Source organism: Myiozetetes cayanensis, unplaced genomic scaffold, assembly GCF_022539395.1.
Source record: "Myiozetetes cayanensis isolate MyiCay16 unplaced genomic scaffold, myiCay2020 scf15, whole genome shotgun sequence".
In the NCBI taxonomy this organism is placed as follows: domain Eukaryota; kingdom Metazoa; phylum Chordata; class Aves; order Passeriformes; family Tyrannidae; genus Myiozetetes; species Myiozetetes cayanensis.
In genome coordinates, this window is record NW_026087159.1 from 5552305 (window position 1) to 5575287 (window position 22983).

General features: G+C 47.5%; 1 protein-coding gene across 2 annotated transcripts in view; it reads right to left on the reverse strand.

Annotated features, from left to right (window-relative positions):
* Window positions 1–9164, reverse strand: part of FHL1 (four and a half LIM domains 1) — a 30241-nt gene extending 21077 nt beyond the window's left edge. Inside the window, exon 1 of one of the 2 annotated variants that reach the window (XM_050310450.1) lies at window positions 9030–9164. The gene's annotated coding sequence lies outside the window, so the exon portion shown is untranslated. Of the gene's footprint in view, window positions 1–8879; window positions 8993–9029 lie in introns of those variants that run through there. The other variant, XM_050310449.1, reaches the window with a different exon arrangement.
* Between the last annotated feature and the right edge of the window lie 13819 nt (window positions 9165–22983).

A 22983-nucleotide genomic window follows, 5' to 3' on the forward strand; every position in this document is an offset into this window, starting at 1 on the left:
ACACTGGGAGAGGACATGGGGAAGACCTGCAGAGATGCCTGTCCTGCTCCCAGATGTTAATGTTCACTGCTGCACCCCCAGGAAAGAGGTGACCCAAAGGAGCATCAAACACTTCACACAAACAATTCACATTTAGACAAGTGATATCTTGTCTCCAGAGAGCTACTGAAAGCAGAAGATAAAATGCTGCAGTGGCATTCGTAGGCCTGTTAGTTGTTTAGATCATGTCCAGTTCAGTGCTGGGCTGTTCAGAGGGGACAGTGACCAGAGCACAGGTTTGTGCCACACAGCAGAGTCACACAGACCCAAACCCAGGCACACCACTGAGAGCACTGCCCGCTCTGCCAGCTATAAAAGGCCTTTATACTTTCATGAAACCTTTCCCTAAAGCTGATGGCTGAATGCAGTGGTGGCTCTGACAGAGCTGCCCGTGATGCTGAGGGACTTGGACATGCCAGCAAAGCATTTCCCACATGGCTCCAGAAAAGAGTTGGAAAAAATCCACCCACAGTCCTGAACGGTACTTGAAAAAAGACATAATTTTACAGATCACCCCATGCTTGTAAAATTATAATAAAAGACTTCCAAAATACAAAATACCCCTGCTAAAACCGATTTTCTTTATAGATGCAACCCTTATCCCTTGGTCCAGAAAGCCATGAGATTAATCCAAAAAAGGGATTATGTTTTTGCATCATGTGAGGAGGTTCATGGATTACATTTCAGAGGCATTTGTGCTGTTGATAATTGATACCTGTTTCAGTCACTAGAAACTACATCTTAAAAGACTTGGTAAAATCCATCAGTGGGCCCCTGGTAAGGGGCTCATGCATTGCTTCATCAAGACTGCTGCCAGGTGATGTTCTGATGTATTTCTACATAATTTCATGTGTTGACAATTCAGCAGTGGGGAGCAAAACCCAAGAAAAGGGAGCAGCAGAGACCACTGCCACCTGTTTGTCAGCTTCCCCTCTGCAGCATCCCAGTATAGAGACAGGTAGTACTTCCCCTTACAGACAGACCTTCTTAGTTAAAAATTGTGTTACTTCAGAAAATTGAATGCAAGTACATCTGGAAACATCTCTGCCTTAGCAGAGAAAGGTGCAGGATGCTGTGGGAGCCCTGCCTGGGCTGCCAAAGAGGTCAGGTGCAGCACAGCCTCCTTGTCTTGCCTTTCCCATTGGCACAGCAAGAGCCCCCTCCAATCCCAACCTCCATCAGCCCGGTCTCAGCTCTGCAGGAGAGAGCAGGAAAGACATCTCTGCTTGCAGCAGATCCTCTCACAGTGCCTGCTGTGCTTGGCAGGAGGTCACTCCAGATCAACTTAAACTGGGGACACTTAAAGGTGAAATAATGGCAGGGACAAATTTTCAAGCTCCTGCCCCAGGTGCTTTGCAGAAGAGGGTGAAGTTTTTCCAAGTCCTTGTTCAAGCACCTGGAGCAGCAGCAGAGCAGAGGCTCTGCCCATCACTACACCTGCATAACCAGCTGTTTAGAACCAGCCCTTATCTACAAGTCAAGCATTTCAGTTTTCCCTACAATCCTTTCACAGGGAGAGGTTTCCAGGACGGGGGGAGATGGCAGAGGCCACCTTTACAGCATTGTAACCCATCCCCAGGGCTCTCCAGCCCACAGTCCCACAAGGGGTGTTATTGCCATACTTCCAGGAATTGTAAAAGCCCTGGCTCAGCAGCCAGCCTCACGCACCATCTCCTGCACCATCTCGTTTACAAGGCAAAAGCTCTTTGGCAAAACAGCTCAGGCAGCATCCAAATGTCGGTGGAGCAGACAGCATTCCTGGCGCTGGCTCCCTTTCCATCCGGCTGCTCCGGCTCAGGCACGGACGCTGCTCCAAGGATGAGCTCATGGCTATTTAGGGTTGAATAATCTCCTTGGTAACCAAAACAAGTTACTCACTGGTTTATAAGAGATTTATTGTTTGTTTGTTTCAGTGTCTAGCGAATGTACACAGGGAGTTTCACCACATTACAGCACCGACCCCGCCGGGGGAAGAGCAGGGAGGGCAGGACGGGATTTCCAGGCAGTGCTGAGGAGATGGACTGTGTCAGCACTGCAGGGCAGAGAGAAAGCTGCCTTTGGGCAGATCCCAGAGACATGAAACTGAGAAAAGGGAGTGTGAGGCACGGCTTTCACTCACACACACCACAGGTAACCCTGTATGGTAATACCCTGCCACCCCAAATACCAGGCAAGCGTTATAGGCTCCTCCAGCACATCAGAGTAACCACAGGGATGATGTTTGCAATCCTCTTCAGACAAAAATCAAAATATCTTTCCCCAGAACAGATATCAGGAGGGTCTGACACTGGCATATCCACTAACACCAGCTATCATCAGCTTCATTTCACATGTCAGGACTCTGAGGGCACAGGACAGTTATAGGACTTGCTGCCTGTTTATGCTCTTGGGCAGGAATTTCCTCCAGCTCATCACCACATACACCAGCAGAAAGGGCACTGAGAAGCCAGCAAAGCTGGACTAACCCCAGGATATTTTCCCGCTCTGGTATGCAACATGGAGAATGCTTGAAAGAGATCAGCAGGGTCCATTTTCCTGTCACAGCCAGACCTGTGCCAAGATACAGCCCAGAAATTGCCAAAATTGTGTCTTACATTTAATGAAGGGCTTGATTGGATACTTTTTTTTTTTCCTGAATGTGTTTTTGCAAGAAAGAAGAATTCTGCCCCAACCAGCTCAATCCAGTAAATAGAAATGCTGGTCAAGATACACAACCTGTGACTAAGCTCCCAGTCCAGCCTTCTGAAAGGAAAGCAGACAGGCTGCCCCCCACCCACTGCAAGAATCCATCAGAGACAGATCCAGAGTTTCCACCTTCAGCTCTAAATCATTATGGTGACAATGGCATAAGGGAGAAGGCAATAATACAGCAAGGGCTGGATGGCATGCTCAAGCATCCAATGAAGTAAATCCAGATAGAACTTAACAGATTTGCATCCTCACAGGGTGCCTTTGTGCTGCTGTGAGGTGAACGTGGGCTGCTCTCCTCTCCTGCTCCCATTCTGCCATCCTGGCTGTTTCCAGGGGCAGGACTGAAATATGTTACACATCAAGTGGAATTTGTCCCGTGGCTGTCCCGTGGGGAAGAGTGATTGGCTTCCAACAGGCAGAGCAAGGGTAGACAGGAAACTCTATTTGCATGTGTTGAGTGAAATATATAGCTCTGTGCATTCTTAAAGCGAGGTGAGACCAGGGACAGAGAGAAATTCTTGAGCTGCTTATTGCTGTCTCTCTTGTGGTACTGTCAGAAGCAAGATCTGTGTCAGGACAATGCTTAGAGATCACCAGGGAATCTCCAAGCGGAAGAAAAGCAGTAGGAATTACTCAGTCTCTGAATGAGGACCACACACCCGTGTTCTGGAGGTGCTGTCTGTGTTTGCATTCCCTCAAACCACTGACTGCCCTGCGGTTAACGCTGTGCTGGAGAGCAGGACCTGGTGCCAGGCCCTCAGGATGCTCCTGGGATCCTAACACTGCCCCCCATGGGCTCTTCATCTGAACAGGCATCAGCCAGAAACTCATCAAACCCATCTGCTGAACTAGAAAAGTCATGTTAGAAAAACCTCTGCAGCACACAGCAGCAGCAGCAGCAGTGTGAGTGCACACAGCTGCCCCAGGGCAGCAGTTTCCTGGGATGCTGGCATCCCTGGGGATGACACACCTGCTGGGAATTTGAAAGAGCTCTTTTCTGTGTCAGTGCAACAAGAAGAGGGGAACAAGAGGCACAGAACAAAGTGGAAAAGGTTCAAGAGTCCAAAAATGAGACGATAAGACAGAAGCTGGAGAGGGAGGCTGGCAGTGCCTCAGAAGTGACTAATTCCAAACCTTTGCTCCAGTGTTTATTATAGAAAAGAACAGATAAGGAAGGCGGCTGATGGTAACAACTGCCAGGGGCAGCCAGGCCCAAGGCAAACAAATAGCAAATGCCTTGGGAGCAGCCTGCCAAGTCCAGATGGTTCCCACAACTTGGGGCATTTCTTTAAAAGAAAGGACATTGTTTTCTCCCACCCAGTTATAATTAGGGAAGTTTCATAGTTAAGGGGATCTTTGGTCAGAGACCACTGGAAGCACATGAAAATTCAGTATTCCCAAATGAAGGCTCTGAGGAAGAGCTGGGAGCCAATTCCCTGCAGGAAAGTCAACTAGTAATCAGTGTGGGTTGGACCAGCCATGGCTTTAGTGAGATGAGCCATTTCTATTTTTCCTAGCAGAGGAAGAAAGGCATGTCCAGCACCCTGGTTCATAAGCAGATTTTAGTCTCCTCTTTTCCACCCTGCTCACTAGGGTCACCTCAAGGAACCAAAAAAGATCAGACACATCTGTGGAATGAGTGGGTCTTCTGAAGACATCAGTCCAAAGTCAAGTGGGTTTGAATTTCCTGTTTACAACAATAATGCAATTCTGTAACAGCATCCAAACCAAAATTGTAACTCTGCCTTAAAGTTTCCAGTCAGGCACACAGCAAAATAGCAGCCCTCCCACCCTGGGATGCAGCTTCATCACTGCCAGGAATCCTTCCCTAGCTCTCCAACTTCTTCCAGGATACTCTCCAGCTCAGCCTTTTTTGAAAAAGTGCTTCCTCAGGACCCTGTCTATCCCATTCCAGCATGGCTATAACGCAATGCTTGCCCTTCTTTGTTTATCTCCAAAGCCCTAAATGTAATTTTGGCCCTGTCTTGCCATAGGACACAAACCCTATTTCCCATCCCTTCAGAGGAAGATGAAAAAGCTGGAGAAGCAGAAGAGCATCCATCCAGCCAGCCATTTTTTCCCCAGACTTCACCACAATCTCTTGCTCTGGCAGTGGGAATTTGGTCTGTCAGCAGTCTTGGCACCACACATGCCTGAATCACTCTGGAAGTATCAAGGGCCAAATCCTGCTTCAGTGCTTGCTGCAGGGATGCACAGGGAGGGTGAACACTGCCCTGTCAAGGGCCTTTCTGTGACTTTCCACACAGCAGCTTGGAGCAGATCAAAGCCTTTGCAGGAAATACCTTGAGTAGCAAAATGAGACAATTTCTGATAGAAGATTTTTGGCTGTGGGCTTGGGGAGGGTGAACATGTATGCACAACACCTGCATCCCCTGAGAATGAGGGTAAGAGGCTGGGACAGTCTTGTGTTTTCCTGCTATCCTTCCCCTCTTTGCACCCTGCCAGTTTTGCAGGGCTCAGCAGCACCCACCCACGGGCTCCCCACCAGCATCCAGGTCCTGTTTTAGCCTGACTGTGACTGCCTCCAAACACCCCTTCCCTGCACTGAGCAGCTCCTAAAGCTTCATTAAGGGACTTTATTCCACTAATTTACACATTGTATTTCTACTGAGTCTGAAGGACTTCAGACTCAGGTAGAGGCTTAGCAGAGACAAATGTTCATCACACATCATCCTCAGCCCCTCAGCTCTGATTCATTCCCACAGAAGCCAATTGCAGGGATATCCCCAGAGCTGGCTCTGGGCTGCTCATCTACAAAAAAAACCAGTCAAAGCACATCAGGGAATGGAACATGCTGGGCTGTATCCTGTCTCTGAACCCCAGGGAAGCCCTAGTGACTTTGGTCCTACACCCAGCCAAGTGGCTGCAAACAGGGTTTTTACTGGACTCAAATATAAAAGAACTGAAGCCAGAATATGTGGCACAGTCATTCTAAAACCACACTGCAAAAGTGGAAGCATGCATTTATCTAAATAGCATTTGATTCTTTAGAGTTCCAGTGTCTCAAGAGCCATCTGCTTAAAACTCCTCTCCAAACAGGGTATCTAAATGAAATATGAGGTCTCTTTCTTCCTCCCACAGTCCCTCTGCCAAAATCAGACATGACACGATTGATCTCAGACATTTCTGCTTTGTTACTTTCCCTGTCTGCATATTCTGTGATAGAGAAATGAAATAAAAGAGATCCCAGTGAATCAAGCCGAAGTATTTTGACTTACAATGCATTTTTTATTAAAAAAAATCACAAGTCCATTCTGGGAAGGTTTATTGTATAGATGTGATTTGCATTACCTTTTCAAACAAAAGTGAGTCCACACAGCTAAAGTTACAGAATTGAGTCTGAAATCCCAGATTTGCTACCTTTGCACTCCCACATGCAGGGCACGGGGTGACAGTGGCTGGGGACCACAAGGGTAACAGGCGGCAATGGCTGCTTGGCTCAGCCCTCCCCACATCTGCATCTCAGGGTGACCCCAGAGGAAGCCTGGCACCAGCCAGACAGGGCTTGCTCACTGCTCTCCAGGGACCTGCTCTGATTTAGGTGCAGTCAAACCAAAACTGATCACAAGCCTGAGCAAGCTCTGCACGTTGCTGGTGGTGAGGCTTGTCTTGCTGCATTTAGTGCCACTGGGACTTCAGGGCTAAGCAGCACCACAACAAGGGAAACGCTAAACACAGGCTGGACTGGATTGTCTCATCAGCAAAGATCAGAGGAATTTTCCACCTAAATCCCCCAATGCTTCCACTGGCTGAAGAGTAAACTTAAAAGGACATAATTCACACAGGCTACTGCTGAGGGGACAATATTATTCCTGGCTCACATCATTAGTTGTCTCCACTGAAGCACTAAAAATTTCAGCTGTGTCCCAAAGGAGTCCATGAAGTTGCTCCAAGGGCTGGAGCACCTCTCCTATGGAGGCAGGCTGAGAGAGTCAGGATTGTTCACTTGGAAAAGAGAAGGCACTGAGGAAACCTTTTTGCAGCCTTTCAATACTTAGAGTGGGTTTATAAGAAAGAGGGGGACAAGCTTTTTAGCGTGGACTGTTGTGATAGGACAAGGTGGAAAGGTTTTGAACTGAAAGAGAGTAGATTTAGACTAGATATAAGGGAGGCATTTTTTTATACTGGCAAAACTGGCACAGGTTGCCCAGAGAGGTGGTAGATGCCCCATCCTTGGGACTGTTCAAGGCCTGATCTAGTTGAAGATGAAGGGCGGACTAGATGGTCTTTAAAGGTCCCTTCCAACCCAAACTATTCTATAATACAAAAGGAAGTTATATCTTGGGGGCAGGGAGGTCAGTTCCTTAAAGTTCCTTTCTTTTATATCTTAGTGCAAAGAGTGTGGACTGCAAGTCATATTCATGTCATATGGATTTAGATTACAGATAAAGTGCACCCTACAGCATCATTCTCCTATTCAGGGATGTGAACAGAGACCCGACAGGACTCCCACCAGCTGCTTTGTACCATACGCCTGGACTTTCCATTCATGGTACAGTTCTATGGAAAGGTTGCTTCCGAAATAAAGGCCAGCCAAGATGGGCTGGAGAGTGTTTATTTCCAAGTGTTTGAGTACCCTAAATGTTGCCTCCTTTTGAACAGCTGCCACTATTTACATCCAGGCAGAGAATTATACTGGAGCATACACAGAGACAAGCCATCGTTCACAGCAGGGAATAACTTGTGTTAGAAACAGTTCAAGAGCCCAGTCCTGAAAACCTCCCCCAGGCAAAATTCCCTCAGAGCAGTGCAAGTCAGAAGCCAGCTATGGAACACCAGCCCTGGACTCGTTCCTCAGAGCCACCGTCAAAAATCTGAGCAATAATTTTCTGTTGCACTGAGATCTCGAGGAGTTTGGGTTGGGGTTCTTTTTGCTCCTGTGGTGTTAGCTCTGAAACAGCTACCCATGTTTTTCCAGCAGGTATTAGTCAAGAAGGAATTTTTATAGACTGAGCTTCTCAAGGAGAAATTAGGAACTGGTTTGTATTCAAGAATGCTGTATTTGGGGGGGGGGGGAGGAAAGAAAAGGGTGTTGTCACTGAAATGAACTATGTGGGTGCTTTTATCATTACAAAAGAAAGTTGAAGTTTTAAAGCCATATTTGGTTACTTGATCAACTATTTGCTTTGTACATCATGGCTTAAGAATTTAATCAGCTTCCTTTCGGAAGTTTTTTTTGTTGTTATTTTTAAAAAACATTCTTCCTCTCAAAACAGGGTAAAAGACTAACCCGTAGGTGGATTTTTTTAATAACTTTCCCCATTCCAAAATGTGCTAGATTTCAGTGGTTTAAAAAGCAGCCATATCCCTTTCTAAACCACAAACTGGTTCCTGCTTACACAACATGAACTGAAATCACACACATTAACTTATCTTTTCACCAGTCACTGAAGAAAAGATTAATAATAGAAACACCCATCTTGCAAACGCATGAATATGTGATCAGGTGAATACAGTTTCACTCACGCAAGTGGTTCCCCAAATCTAGGTGGATACAAGGGTGCAACATTTGTATAAAGATAAAAATGTTTGCATTCCCATGGGGACTGCTGCAGAAACTCAGCAACTGTCTGATATTCCGTAACACAGAATGAAAGAGGAAAGTGTGATAATTATTAGGTTAAAAGCTTTCATTTCCATATTCCCCAACTCTGTTACTGCCAGCCTGCTCCCAGGACTGTTACTTACATCACCTGAGAGTCCACGAAACAGCCGCTGCTTTAGCTGTTTCCTCCCCAGCTATCATTAAAAGCTTCAAACAGGCACATCTGATCACCTGCCCGGGAAATCACACAGCTAACAGCTCTTACACAGCTCAGTACCACGTCAAACTCTCCCTGAACATCAGCTCAGCTCGGAAGCAAAGGAAAAAGTTGAATTTATACCCCAGTGTCTGCCTGAACTTTCAAAACCACCACCTTCCAAGAGGGAATGCACGTATTAGGAAAAGAGGGTGCAGGAGAAATCAGAAGCAAGAATTTAGATAAATCCCATTTCCAAAACACCCCACAAAACAGGCAGTTTCTAAGGTTAACTCAGTGATCCGAGAAGAAACCGCTTGCCAGAGTGTTTCAGAAGCAGGTTACACACCCACAGACTTCCCATTCCCCATCCCTGCTCTCACAAACCCTTCTCCAGCAGAGCAGTCACAAGGCAGAGAAAAGACCAGCACAAGCCCTGAAATCCAAAGATCTGCGAGGCGTGGGATGCTGAAACGCTCCCTGCCTTGCTCAGCGAGACGATGCTCGAGAAGGAGAGAGGGAGAGGCACGTTCTTACTGGCTGCCGGAGAGCCGGGGAGCTGCTGCGGGGCGGCTGCTGCCGGGAGGAGGGAAGGGATGGACCGAGCTCTGCGAGCGCCTGTGGGACGGACACGGGAGCGCTTTGGTCCAGGGCTGTGCCTCCAGCCTCGCTGGGCTGGGGTGTCCAGCGGGACAGCCGCTGCTTTCCCACTTATAGCAGGGAGGTGCATGGCAAAAAAAAAAAAAAAAAAAAAAAAGGCCGGCCCATAGCACCGATCCTGCCTGGGAAGAAGATGGAAGGGGGAACCAGGCTGCTCCTCCCAGGGTTCCTGCACCATCCATGGGGGGGAAACCCCAACCAAGCGATGGCACTTGGCCAGCATAGCTGTTCCCTGCTTCCCCTCAGCAGTACAGCGCTGTTAGCGTACCCGTGGGACCCTCCTGGCTGGGCAAAGCCCCACACCTTAAACTGCCAGCAGCCACACTCCCAGGCTGTTTCACACGTGGAAAATGTGGCACAGCACTGTTTGCAGGAGGGTATGTCCCCAGCCTCCCATCCTGCCCCAGAGACCCTCTCTCAAAGTTAAAGCTTTTTCTGGAAGCTCAGTTGGGTCACCTTCAGGTTCACAGACGGAGTTTCCAGGACAGAAAAACAAACAGGAGGGATGCATTTCAAGTGAGCAATCTGCAGGGAAGGAAGGGACTCAACTGAAGAGAGCACAGAAAAAAATTATACCGAGAGGAGCATTTTCTTCAAAGCAGAGATGAGAAAAAATGCTGTCAGGTAGCAAGTCATTCCTATTCTTAATAAACCTGCCTATTTGTGCTGCACCACACCAGACAAATCTGACAACAATCACATCAGTTTTCTCCCTTTCTACATCTCTTACCCATTTTTTTATTCTGCTCTGTGTCTTCCAAGTTTGTCCCACTTTCTTTCATTCTTCTGTTACTGGATACAATGTCAAGCAAGTAACTAAGTTCGTTTTTTAAAAGGAGGTGCTTATGTCGGAGCTCTTGCTCTACAAACAGGCTTTTGTGGTGCCTTGGAGAGCTGCAGAGCTCCTGACTAATGGCAGCAGAGGCTGGTAGGTATGCTGGACACACCACAAGTGTCCCTGGAAAGCAGAATATTATGTTTGGGCCAAGGGATTTGTCTTTGTTTAGTAAAACAAAACCAACATTGTGTGAGAGCAAAAACATTCTCTTTACAAAAACATTTGTATTTTTCCGTGTCTATTCCTTCAACAGGTAAGTCCCACAGATTCTTCCAACACTGCATCATCCATATTACAACATCCCTAGCAGGGACAGGAACACTGGGTTGCCCTGAGGTTCAAGGCTCAGGCCGCCACCACTTGCCAAGAACAATTTCAGGCAGGCATAAAACACAGATGTGGAACACCAACATCATTTATCATTACAGACTGAAGTTTACATTTGATTTTCAAAGGAATCCAAATACCCATTTCTAACTGTTTTTCCCAACAGCTCTCCCATAAAACCTACTTACCATCAGAGAGAGCTTTTCTCTAATGGCTGTAACCTCCAAGAACACTGGCAGGACAACCCCTGCCCCTGAGGTGTGATGTTGCTTACACACACCTCCTGAGCTGCAGTGCTCAGGAACTTTTGAGAAATCACGGAGACTGAGACCACCTAAAGGATGGGATATTCAGACAGAACATTCCCAAATAGATGAATCAAGCCAGGAGCTTCAGGAGAAACCAGAGCTGTAGAATGTGAAGATATAAAGACAAACAAGGTGTTGCGCAGCTGTAGTCAAATGTCAGCAGGGGCAAGTTACCCTTCAGCCAGCTCCTGTGGGATTTCTTCATTCAAAGGAAGGAGTCTCTTTCTGCTTCTGGCCATAAGCAGAAATAAGAGGACATAAGACTAGGAAGGGAACCCCTTTACCTCCTATGGCCCTGCCTCCATAGGAGTATTTGGGGACTTAATTGCATCCTTGCAGTTGCATCTTGGAAGATCCCAATCACATGATGCATCTCAGACAAGCACAAGGACTCTGGTAAGCAAATGAGCCTGACAGCAGGTACCTGCAATCCACCAGCAGCATAACAAGCGTCCCACATTTGCAGGGAATGCCATCAGGCTGCTATCAGGATCCTCTGCCTCTTATTTAAGATGTTAGATGCCTTCCACATACTAGAGATTTCACAGCCAAATCCCAAACATCAGCTGCCATTAGAAGCAACACTTAGGCAACATCTCTGTCAGCCTAATAAACTAGCAGCTAAATAACAAATAGATCTATTTGACGTGCCTCTCACTGGCTACAGGAAAGCAGTTTATTTGAGTAATTCATTGCTCTCATTGGATTACAGCTCGAGGCCTGACCCTGCAGTTGCTGCATCCTCCAGATCCCCCACTGGTTTCCCCATGCAGTTCCATGTGTACAGTTCCACATCCTGAAAAAAGGCAGCAGGATAAAAGCTTGCAAAGGCAGAAAGCAAATGCTCTACCCCACCTTCAATATTGCTGCTCTTGACAGCAAGTGAGTGTGTGCAGCATCAGACATTAAATCTGCAGACTTAAAATGACCAGTATACCTGACAGAGAAGAATTTAAGCACTCCTAAGCTTGCACTTATCACAACAGCAGCTTTATTCTGTTTGGAAAAGAAGATGATTTAGAGAGCAAGGACAGCACGCAACCAGAGTCAAGGAACAGGCACTGGGGCACTGCCATATTACAGATACGATAGAGCATTACAAAAACCTCTGCCAAAGCATGGGATTAAAAAAGAATAAATTGCAAAAATGACACAACTCACTGCAAAGGATTGAGACAACTCTGAGTCAACCCCCTGTTACCACCACTGCTCGCTAAGGAAGATAATCAGTTACCCTGCAAACTGATTTTTGGCAAACACAGTAAATAAATTTTAAAAATAAGGACTCCAATGATCCAATATATCCTTGACTAGTTATCCAAACAAAATGAACTATGAGCAGGAGCACTTAAAACGAAGTTGGTTGAATTACTCACTTAAATCAAACTGCTATGAAACTTTATTTGGATATGGTGAAGCTCACAGGGGATGGGGGAAGGTTGTTCTGCAGCTGAGTGCTCTGCAAGAAACTCAAGAACAGGACAACCCTCCAAAGGCAAGGGCTCACCTCAGAGTGGGGGCTCATCTTCAGCAGTGAAGAAAAAGATGTGCCTTGATTCATCCTTTGGGTCTCCAGGCTGTTTTCATTAAAGAACTCTGCAGACACAGGTGGATAAAAGTCTTCTAGACGGGGGGCCTGTCTTTGCCAGCTGATGCTCTGTGGAAGAAAGCCATTGCATTTTGGGGGAATCCTTTCAGAACACCATTCCCATGCCTCTGGGGTGGTCTTAGATGTCCTAGTTTCCACATGCCAAGCTTGAGCTGGGTGTGACATGACATCCATGGTGTCCCCTGGCCAGGGCTGACAGTGGTGACAGCCACCCTGTGTAGGAGATGGGGCTGCCCCACTCACCTGCCTTCTGTGGGACACCAGAGCCACAGCAGATCTCCACACACAAGCCCTTCAAAGCTCTCTTCTCCTAGTAAACACCTTCCCCCTTCCCCTCAGCTCCAGGTGAAAGTAATCACCACTCCCCTTCATTAGCCCTCTCCAAACAGACCACCTTTCTCACAGGCACCATGGCCCCTTCATCAACATCAGCTGGCTAGGGCTCCTTTTCCCTTCCAAAGTTCCAACCTGAGACATGCAGCTATTTTGGGTGCAAGGTGCCACCACAAACCTTCTTGACTCCCTCTCCACAGTGACTTCCTGGGGTCACTGCCTTGTTATTTGCCCCACTTCATCCTCCTTTCACCACACAGCCACCTGCTTTCACCAGCCTCCACGGGCAGGGAGCCTTCCCAGCAGAGGCAGCCACCCATGCTGGCTCCTCCTGGGACATCTATGTCCCTGACTGTGTGAAAGTCACTTGTACCCTGTTTTGGACTGGCTGTTTTCCCACTGGAATATAAAGCATCTGTGGCCCACAAAGGACATCCCAGCTGAAGGGAGAAGTGTCACATTGGAAAGATGATCCCTTGAGGCACCAGTGACGGCTCTCTCTCCAGTCTGTCCTCTGCCTTTTCCAAAGGCTGTTTTCAGCCCCAGATGCACAACGACATTGCCCTGCAGTGAGTTCTTTCAAGAGATCCGAGAGAAAGGACAAAAAGAAATAGGGAAAGAGATCAGCAGTCTCCACCCCCTGACCCATCCCACCATTCTGCTGCCCTGGGGGATAACTGGGAGCCAGATGGAGCCCCAGCCCTGCAGGCAGCTGGAACTCACCTGGCATGGGCTAATTACCTCACAGCCATTAATGAAAGGTCTCCAGGCAGGAAAAGTAATGGAAAAGCTGAAACATTTCAGAGTCATTCCTCTCTGGGAGTAAGTAAGGGAGGGGTTGTGGAAGGTTTTAAACTGTGTGGTTAAAACATCAGTGTTGCAAATCCCTTTCCATGGAGTTTAAATACATAATGTGCTGCTTTCCAAGTTGATGCAAAGGAGAGCGTTGCAACCTGTTGGCCACATACCATGAACTGTGATCCTCAGTGTGGAGAAGCCAGGCTGCCAGTAAACATCTGGCATCTGTCAGCTCTGTCTGTGGATCCACCGTAAGTCTTCCTATCAGTGCAGTCTGGAATCATACACATGCATGGGAGTAAGGGGTTAAATTGCTGCTAAGGGTCATCAGTGGATTCCTCTTCATCAGTGGTTGTGCAAACCAGACAAGGACAAAGTTGTCCTGGCCTCAAGTTGCACCAGGGGAGGTTTTAGATTGGCTGTCAGGAAAAATGTCTTCACTCAAAGGGTGGTCAAACATTGGAACAGGCTGCCCAGGGAAGTGATGGAATCACTGGTCCTGGGAGAGTTCAAAAAACATGTAGATGTGCTTAGAGATGTGGTTTGGAGGTGGACTGGACAGTGCTGCATTAATGGTTGGACTCGATGATCTTAAAGGTCTTTTCTAACCTTAATGATTCCGTGATTCTGTTAATTTAGTGGGCAAAACAGTAAGACACAAAAAAAGGATTGTGATTGTATTAGGTGATATGCATGAAACTATCCAGCTTTCCGCTGTCTAGTGTCAAAACGTGTGTGTAGCATAACCCTAGGGCACCATCAGCAAACCTGGATCAAGAGATCAAAAGAGATTTCCAAAAGCCTGACGATCACCTGCTGAGAGCCTGCTATTGAACAGGCCAATTAGAGTGGCTGTGTTATTCATGGCATCACCAGTACTCAGGTTTTCCTGAGTGACACCAGAATCCGCACACTGAGAGGGGATCTAGCTAGAGATTTTTCCCACCTTTAAAAAGCAACTGCAGGAATGACTCAGCTATCAGATTAAGAGAAGCAGTCATGTCAGCCCACTTGGCATCCTTTGGCAAAAGTCAAAATGCTTCTCCCAGTACAAGTTGCTCCTTCTGTGCATGGAAAATTACAAAGGTGACTCCCATTTATAAAAGATGATGCACCAGGGCCCTACAGAAATGGACCCATCTGTTGGCTCCGTGGCCAGAGCAAGGCTACATTTGGAAAAGGCAACAGAAACTAAGGTTTCCAACAGTCTTTCCAGTAACAATTTAAGTTTTCAAGGAATTTTGGCAGCAGTTGCAGCTATTTATCTGTATCCCTCAGGGGGCTATTCAAACACGCCAGGTTTTCTGCCAAGGACAGGGCTTGAGGTTTGCTGCTCTACGGTCATTTGAACCTCAGCATTTCCATCCCCATTCATGCACAGGGTACTGGTGATGTTTCCTGCTGGATCACAGGCAGGGATGTGGGAGCAGCAGGCAGCTTGTGGCCACGAGCATGGCCACACCTGGGCACACACCCGTGGGACGTGGCAGCCCTGTGAGGGGGCACAGCTCTGTCTCTGCATCCCCACACACCGGCCTTGTCCGGTCCTGAGGTCTGTGTAAACCCCGCCCAACCCTGAGCAGAGCCCTCAAACTGGAACACGGGGAACAGTCTGGGCAAACAAATAACTTTGCTCCTGCAGAACTTCTGCCATGACTAGAATTTTTCATCTACCGTCTGCTGAAGTCAAGTAAATTTCCATTGACTTCAGCAACTGCTGGGTCACAGTTTGTTTAAGTGTTTCCAGATTTTGGCCCTTCCAGCAAACACCTTGGCCAGACATTCAGCAACAGGAATCCATCAAATATTTGAGTATTTGCATAAGCCAAACCGATAAAATCTGAGACAAGGTTTGGTTCTTGGTCTTTATCAGTTAACAGTTCCTCTGCACATCCAGAGAGATTTAACGAAGGCTTCTCATAGCAAAGAGGTAAAGAAATAGCAATATAATATAAGGTTTTCCTTCAAATAGAGCAAAGGGATTTGTGAGGGTATGTGTTATGGAAACTTAAAACATGCATATCTTTATCGTGCTGTACCTAATTACCCTAACATTGGTCTTTTTCCTTGACATGAGGCTCACTGGGAGTTTCATGTTTCAGATTTGAAAAGATGGCTTCCAGGCATCAGACCAAAATTAAGCATCTTTATTAATTTTAGTTTTAGATTTTAGTCTAGGAAAAAAATTAATTCAAGCTACCCACAGGCTAACATAAGTAGAATACGTGTTTGAATAGCAGAAGAGGTTTTCAGAGCATGACAAATTTCATTTTGCTTTAGTCTGCAGTTAAAATCAAATCAATTAGAAAGCTGAGGACCATGAAGAAACACATGCAACTGGATTAGATCATTGCCATGAACATGAGAGGCAACAGGCACAGCCTGGGCTGGGGCTCACAGTGTTTGCCTACAGCTCAGGGGACCACAATTATATTCCTCATCCTGGTACAAACTTCTTGCTTGATTTAGACTGAGTCACAACATCAGTCCCTCAGGCACTGCCTGCCTGGCTCCAGGGCTGCTGGAAATGCTATGGAAATGCTCCAGGAAGGAGCAGCACCTGCAGTCTCTGTTTAGCTGTCTGAGGCTGCCTTTGCCCTGTCTGTACCATCGAGCTGGAGGGATTCACTCAGTGTGTGTCGGGTTCCTGTGAGTACAAAAAGACATAAGAGCACTCTTTGCTCCCTGCACATGTCCCAGAGAGGCAAAGGTACATGAGCAGCTCAGCTTCTGTTTTAAATGCAGACTTTGCAAAACAGACAGGTACAAGGAGGACAAGCTTCCAGATTCAAAAGCACCCTAATGGAAGAGATTCAGGTTCAAAAGCAGAGCTGGAGACATAGCACCACTGCAGGAGACACACAAACCTCCTCTGCTGCCACAGCATCTTCCAATCCTCTCTGCTCTGACGTGGGATGGGACACAGGAGTCTGGCACCTGCTGCCTGTGTGTCCTTGTCTCTCTGGATGCAAAAACCAGAGCTGGGGAGTCTTAATAAACGCTCTGCTGGCTCTGCATAGTGATTTTGTGTGACTCATAATTAATGCCAGTGAAAGCTGTATTTAGTGAGATAATTAATGGCAGCTGAAGGTATGAAGAGGCTTAAATTAGGTGTGCTCCAAGGTACCAACCTAAACTGCTCCTGTGGTGCCCAGGGCTATGCCAGGGGCAAAGTGGAGGAAGCAGCCACTTGTCCAAGGCCGTGGATGTGATCTCTCCCATGGGCTGGAACTGAACTCCAGCCCAGCTCATCAGAACCAAGTGCCTCTGAATAAATCAGGGTTAAGTCTTTTATATAAATGCACTAGAAATCATACTTACTGCTCAGACCTACACTGATGGTAATGTGGACAAACCAAGGTTACACCTTTCCACCTTTTCTTCTTGCTCTTTATGTCCAACAGCACTGCCTGTACGAGCATTTCTAATTTTTCTGTCGGACCAATTTTTCCCTTGCTAAAATAAAGATTGTATTAAAATTATAAGACTGTTGATGGAAGGCTTAGTCACAAATAAGGCTGGGTTTTTATTCCCTCTGCCAAACAAATCAAGTGAACAGTATCCCCCTCAATATGCTATGTAGTCTATAAAATACATGCTTCATGTTAGCTTCATAGTTAGGCAAAAAGGAAATTTGTGTAAGGTTTCCAAAGGCTTTGTTTCACAAACAAAAAAAGGAATAGTCATGGGAAAATTACAAACCATTTGGCATTGAGGAAATTATGAATGCAATTTCCTGAGCTCAGTGTGCTGAAGGAGCTGCAGCAAAAAGCTGTCAGGCAGCTTTCTCGAACAAAAGATTTTAGACTTGATACCCGGCTGTGAAGAAGATTTGTCTGTGCTGGACTTTTGCTCTCCTTCCAGTCAGGTGGGGTTTTCAAATTACTTAGTTCAGCTGGCACGAAAGGAGCATGGGTGTGTTTCCTTTGGTTTAAACCAAATTTTCTGGGAATCATCTCTTACGTGAAAATGGCAGAGTTCACCTCTTTGCTGAATTCTGCTGAAGAAAAGTGATTTAAAGATGGTTTGAAGTCAAAGCTGAGAGACCCAAGAGAAAAATCTCAGACATATGCATGGATACAGAGAAACTGTCTTCCTGCCACTTCCAAACTGAAATAAATCTCTTCAGTAAAGCAGATTGGGATTTTTTTTTCCCCTCAGCAGCTCAAATGAGGGTTGGGAACAGAAGAAAAAAGCTGAACCAACAGCAGGGAAAAATATTTGGCATTTGATATTCTGGATCTGAAAAAGAACATGAGTTGTGCAGAGACTGCTTGGATTTTGATGAAGGAGCCCCTCAGGAGAGCAACTCACTACAGCGAGGGGTGACAGAGCCTTCTCCAAGAGAAAAAGGGGCTCTGCGTGCTGTGCATTCCCTTTCCACGTCCTTCACGCAAACCTAAGCTGGTCAGTGCAAAAATGCTCCCAGATCGACTGTTGTGGGCTGTCAGTGCCTCGTGTCTCCCTTCCCAGAGCTGCTGGCCGGGGTGCAGGTGCTGGTGGGTGCTGCTGTGATGGTTCACAGTGCCCTGGGTGCTGCTGGATGGCCCCGCTGCCTCGCCCAAGTGCTGCAGCAATGCCCCTGGCTCCCTGCAGAGAGGATTCTGCCCCTGACAGTGTCCTTGGCAACTCAGAGCCACAAACATCAAGTGGTAGGAGCCAGGAGGGACAGAGGGATTGGCCAAACATGAAACCTGGTAACTGGGCTATAAATATTTGCACGCTGTGCCTCAGCTTTACTCATTCTGCTGCATCAGAAGCACGGCCTGACACAGAAGTCCAGGCATTAACTGTCCTGCTTGTTGCGCTCCAGGACGTTCAGACAGACCATAATCCCCACTGTCCCAGTCTCCTGAGTTATATCCACTCCTGAGGAGGCCAGTGGATGCTCCTTTTCCCAGCCTGAGGAGCCAATGCATGCTGCTCTGATGTTGGTGTATCCGCAGTGTCACATTTGCCCACCGCTCCCCACATCATTGAAGTCTCACAGCCCAGCCTGTGCTGCTGAGAACACAACTGCTCCAGTGCCATGCTGGCGTGACTGCCTGACCCCCAGCTGGGCTCTCCTCCCTAGAGCAATGGAATTCAGTCTTGCAGGCACTGCTGAGGCCTGATGCTAGCTATGGAATCTCAAATTAATATCTGTAAAGCCAGGATGATCCATTTTTTCCAGGGGATTTTTTACTCAACTCCTGCACCCTTGTCACGAGCACCATCAGTCTATTATCAGCTCTGTCATCGGAGCAGAGATTGCAGCTGAAGCAACAAGTCTCTGATGGAGCTGAGTTTAGTCATGTCACTGTGCCAAATGGCACTGGCTTCACTCTGGCAGCACAATAGCTTTGAGCCCTTTAAGGCATCTGACCCAAGCTGAGGTATTTTATCGACGGCAAATATCTCAGCAACAAAGCTCCAGCTGGTGAACCAGCCCATGCAGGGCAGAAACCAAGTCACAAGGGAAATTTGTTTGCCTTTTGTAAGAATTTGGACATTCTCATGTGAGCAGCGGACACAGCTCAGAAGTCCCAGGGTGGAAAACATAATCCAGACATACCTTGTGCCATTGCAGAACTGTCACTTGACCTGCCTTGTCAGGGGAATCCTTGATTTTGCGCTTTGAGAAACAGACGCTATTGCAAATAGTGACCTCAGACCACTCAGACATCATTTAGCTTTAGGATGTTCATGGCTATTCCAAAGCTAAAACAATGGCAAAGGTACCTGGAGAAGGGAATAAATTTGTATTAAATCTGGCCCATCTGTCATGGAAATATACAGAGTCATTTCCAATTCTCTCTTATTACAGATCTCAGAAGCTTCAGAGGCTGGGAGAATTCACACAACATATCCAAAAGCACCAGTGATTAATATTAACTGCCTGGGAAAGGGGAAAAGCAAGCAATGCTGTATCTCTTGTTCTCCCTCCTCTTATACCTCTGGGAATTCTAGGGTGAGTTGTATCACAGAAGAGCAGATTTAGCCATCCGTCACCAGGGAGTGCAGAGGAGACACTTCAAGGCACTGCAGAGAATGAGGATGCTGCAAGGATGCGGAGATATATTGTCCTTAGATATCTTTAAGATTATGCCCTTGGAGCTACTAACCAGAAAAGGTGCATTTTGGCCCAGACCAGTGCCTAAGGAGGGGCAAGGGAGAGGGAAAAATCTCTGCTGCTGTCTCAGCCTAGGCACGATTACATTGCCAAATGCTTCAGGGCTCAGCCAGTTGGTATTTTCCTGTTCCCAAAGCATCCTTTGCACCATGATGCCCGCCCAGCTCAGCCCCCACAAGGGCAGGCTGGAATAACTCACCTTGCTGCTGCAGGTGGAAGGGCTGACACGCTGCACAGAGCTCACAGCTTCAATTTATGCACTTCTTTTATCTTTGTCCACATTCCTGGGAGCTTATACATACAGGAAAGGGAGCAATGTTCACACATATCCTTAAAAGTAGCCATGACTATACTATTGTGGATTATGCAGGGTTAGGAGATTGCAACCATATATGGGTTCCTTGGGGCTGGAGCATCGCTGGCACCCCTGGGAAGAGGACAGCTGGTGGAATTTCCTATGAAAGGCCAATTAATAAAGACCAAATCCTTTTGTATATACACATGTCTAAATATTGGACAACAAATTCAAGGCTTTGCTGCCCCAGAGTCCTGAACCTTACAGAGTCTCCTGTACTCATTAATGAATCTTGTGGCCTCTGACCCGAGCTTTTAAGGGCATGGACTGCAAGGGCTGGAGTAAGGAAAAGCACCAAGATGGGCTGTGTGAGGGCTGCAAGTCCCAAAGTAACATGCTGCAGAGCCTCTGGTTCCCAAATGCTGTTCTGAGAGCAGACCTCCTGCAACACAGAGTGGTGACAGGCTGGAATTCTGCTTTCACTGGCTCTGGGCTCCCCAGTCACAGCCCCACCCTGACACCTCACCTCTGCAGCAGCCGACACACCAAGGCTTTGCTTTCCTTCTGATCAGGCTTGTCTGAGGGCCAGGAGCCTTCAGGGACATCAGACCCACTGTGCTGCTGTGCCACCCTCCTCAGCCATGGCAGGGATCAAAGAAACTGGGAGCCAAACTATCCCCAGAGCTGCCCCTACCAGCAAGGTGCGAGGCAGCTTTTGATGGTAACGTGGTCAGAGGCCCCAGGTGAGTTGTAAATGCCTTTATGATAAGGAACACCTGCATGGCTCCCAGCTGAGCAGGGAGATGGGAAGCAGTGGGCACATGCAGTGTTTGTGCTGGGCAGTGTTGCTACACTCGCACTGGACACAGGGAGTACACAAATACTCCCAGCCTCTGGGTTCCCTCACCAGCTTGGCAGATTTTGCTATGGTTGTCAGCAAGGACACCATTTCTACTGTTTCCATTTTACTTGCCTCGTCTTCCAATTATTCTCCAACCACAGACACATGTGGCTGAAAGATTTTTTTGCAATTTAGTATTGTAAGAATATATTTGGGCCTATCAGCATCCCGTGGGCACTTCCAACCCCTTGTCCTCTTTTAATCTCGCCAAGACATTTCCTCCAGAAAACTCCCCACATCTAGTGCCATACACTATTTTGGTGCTGTGACAAGTGGGAGCCAAGCAGAGAGAAAGTCCTCTTGGAAGAGTGCAAGCAGCCATGATGACCTCAAATGGGCTGCAGATGTCAGCAACACCTAGTACTAGGAATGGTTTGGTGTCCAGGTGATGCCCTACCTGTGAGACATGGGGAGCACGTGGAGGAAGGTGCCTTTGCAGGCTCACTGCTGTGGGGGGGCTTGAACCAGCTTTGACCCTTGTCAGCAGCTCCAGCAAGGGCTGCAGCTCATCTCTGACCAAAACTGATCCTGCAGCCAGCTTGTGACCACTGGCCTTGAACTCCTCATTATGAAAGCCTAATGGGGAAAAAAACTGCCAACAAGCAGCTGGGCTTAAAGGGGAAAACAAGGTGTAGAGGAGATGTACAGTCTGTGAGCACAAGGTTGCCTTGGCACATCCAGACTCCTGGGTGTTTGAGGTGGTGGCTTCTGCAGAGGGGCTTGGAGCAGATGTGTCACAACAGGGTCCCCTCTCCTTTCTGCTGATAAAGACTCAGCTGGATGGTGCATGAGGCATGGAGGGGGATGGAGAGGTCTCTGGAAGAGGGGTGGGCTGCTGGGCTCTGCACTGCCCAGACCTGCAGGGACAGGGCAGTGATGGACAGTTACTGTCCTTTCCAATATTGCCATCTAGAGGACCCAGCAAGGACCAGAGCTCCTTGCAGGCCACAATGAGATAAGGAAGAAGATTCAAACCCTTGCTTTTTAATTTTACTTGACATAAATGCTTCTTCAGCATTACATGTAGACAGCGAGCCAAGTGCACAGGACTGTCTGTGCCTTGGGCATGGGAATACAGGATTGCTCTAAAAACAGCCCTGTGATTTTTTTTTGAGGCTGTAGATACCCAGCATTGGCCCATTTCCCAGCATTTTAGTGATCCCCACATGAAGGTGGACAGATGGTATGATAGTCTGACTGAAAGCTGCCCCTCATCAGCTCAAACTGAATGGAACTAATAAAACAGGGACTAATCAGCAAATGGCAGCTCTACACACCTGCCTGCGGTGCAAGTCCCGCTCCCCAGACCATGCAGGGATCTGTCTTGTCTCTGCTTCCAATGACTCTGAACAGCAACTACCCAAAATATTTTTGCATGGGTGATATGACATGGCAGCTCATGGCACAGCGAGCCCGTCCCAGAGGGTGCCTGTCTGCAGCCACCTGCACTGGGCATGGTGGATGCACACCACATGGGTTCAGCTGCATTTTGGGCACTGGAGATACTGCTCCCCAGTGGTGAGGTCCAGGGCCTGAATCACACTGTATTTCAAGGAAACAATCCATTTGAAGGGAGGTGCTGCACTTCTTTTGAGGGTTTGCACTTTTTCAATTGCTCAGTTATGTCCTTGATTGTTTTAGTTACATGCAAGAGTCTGACCCAAGCCTAGGCCGGACAGCATCTATGCAGTGGATTAGTGGTGTTTTTTCCAACTGTCAGGATTTTGAAGTGTGACAGTGTACAGTGGAATCAGCATAATTTCACAGTAAGAAAATAAACAGCATTGTCTCCTGTCCCACTCCTGTGACTTCCAGCACAGGCCACCCATGACCAGAGCAATGCTGGACAAGCCCCTCTCGCTTGCAGAACTCCCAGTGCTTTTGTGAGCTGCAGGCGTGGCTTTGGCAAAGCCCAGCAGGAGAGTTCAGGATGTGCCACCCCTCCCACAAGGACCACAGTCCCTTTGGAAGGCAGCACAGACATCCCCTCACCTGTTCACTGCTATGGGTGGGAGACAAGTGTTTAACAAGGTTTCAGGGCCATCCTCCCACAGCAACACAGAGCTATGAACAATGGGGGTTTACACCATTCAAGACATGAAGGTTGTCCTTTATGAACCAAAGCCCTCAAAAAGAGATTCCTGAAGTTTCTGAGGTGCCCTCTGTACTGAAGGATTGTAAAGCATTTGAACAACTTGCCTCTTCAGCTGCTCCAACAGCAGAGCGCCAAAAAAATGGCACGGGCAGGAGACAGAGGGCAGAATCACCAGCCATGAGCCCAACTGCAAATTCCAGGGACCCACGGGATAT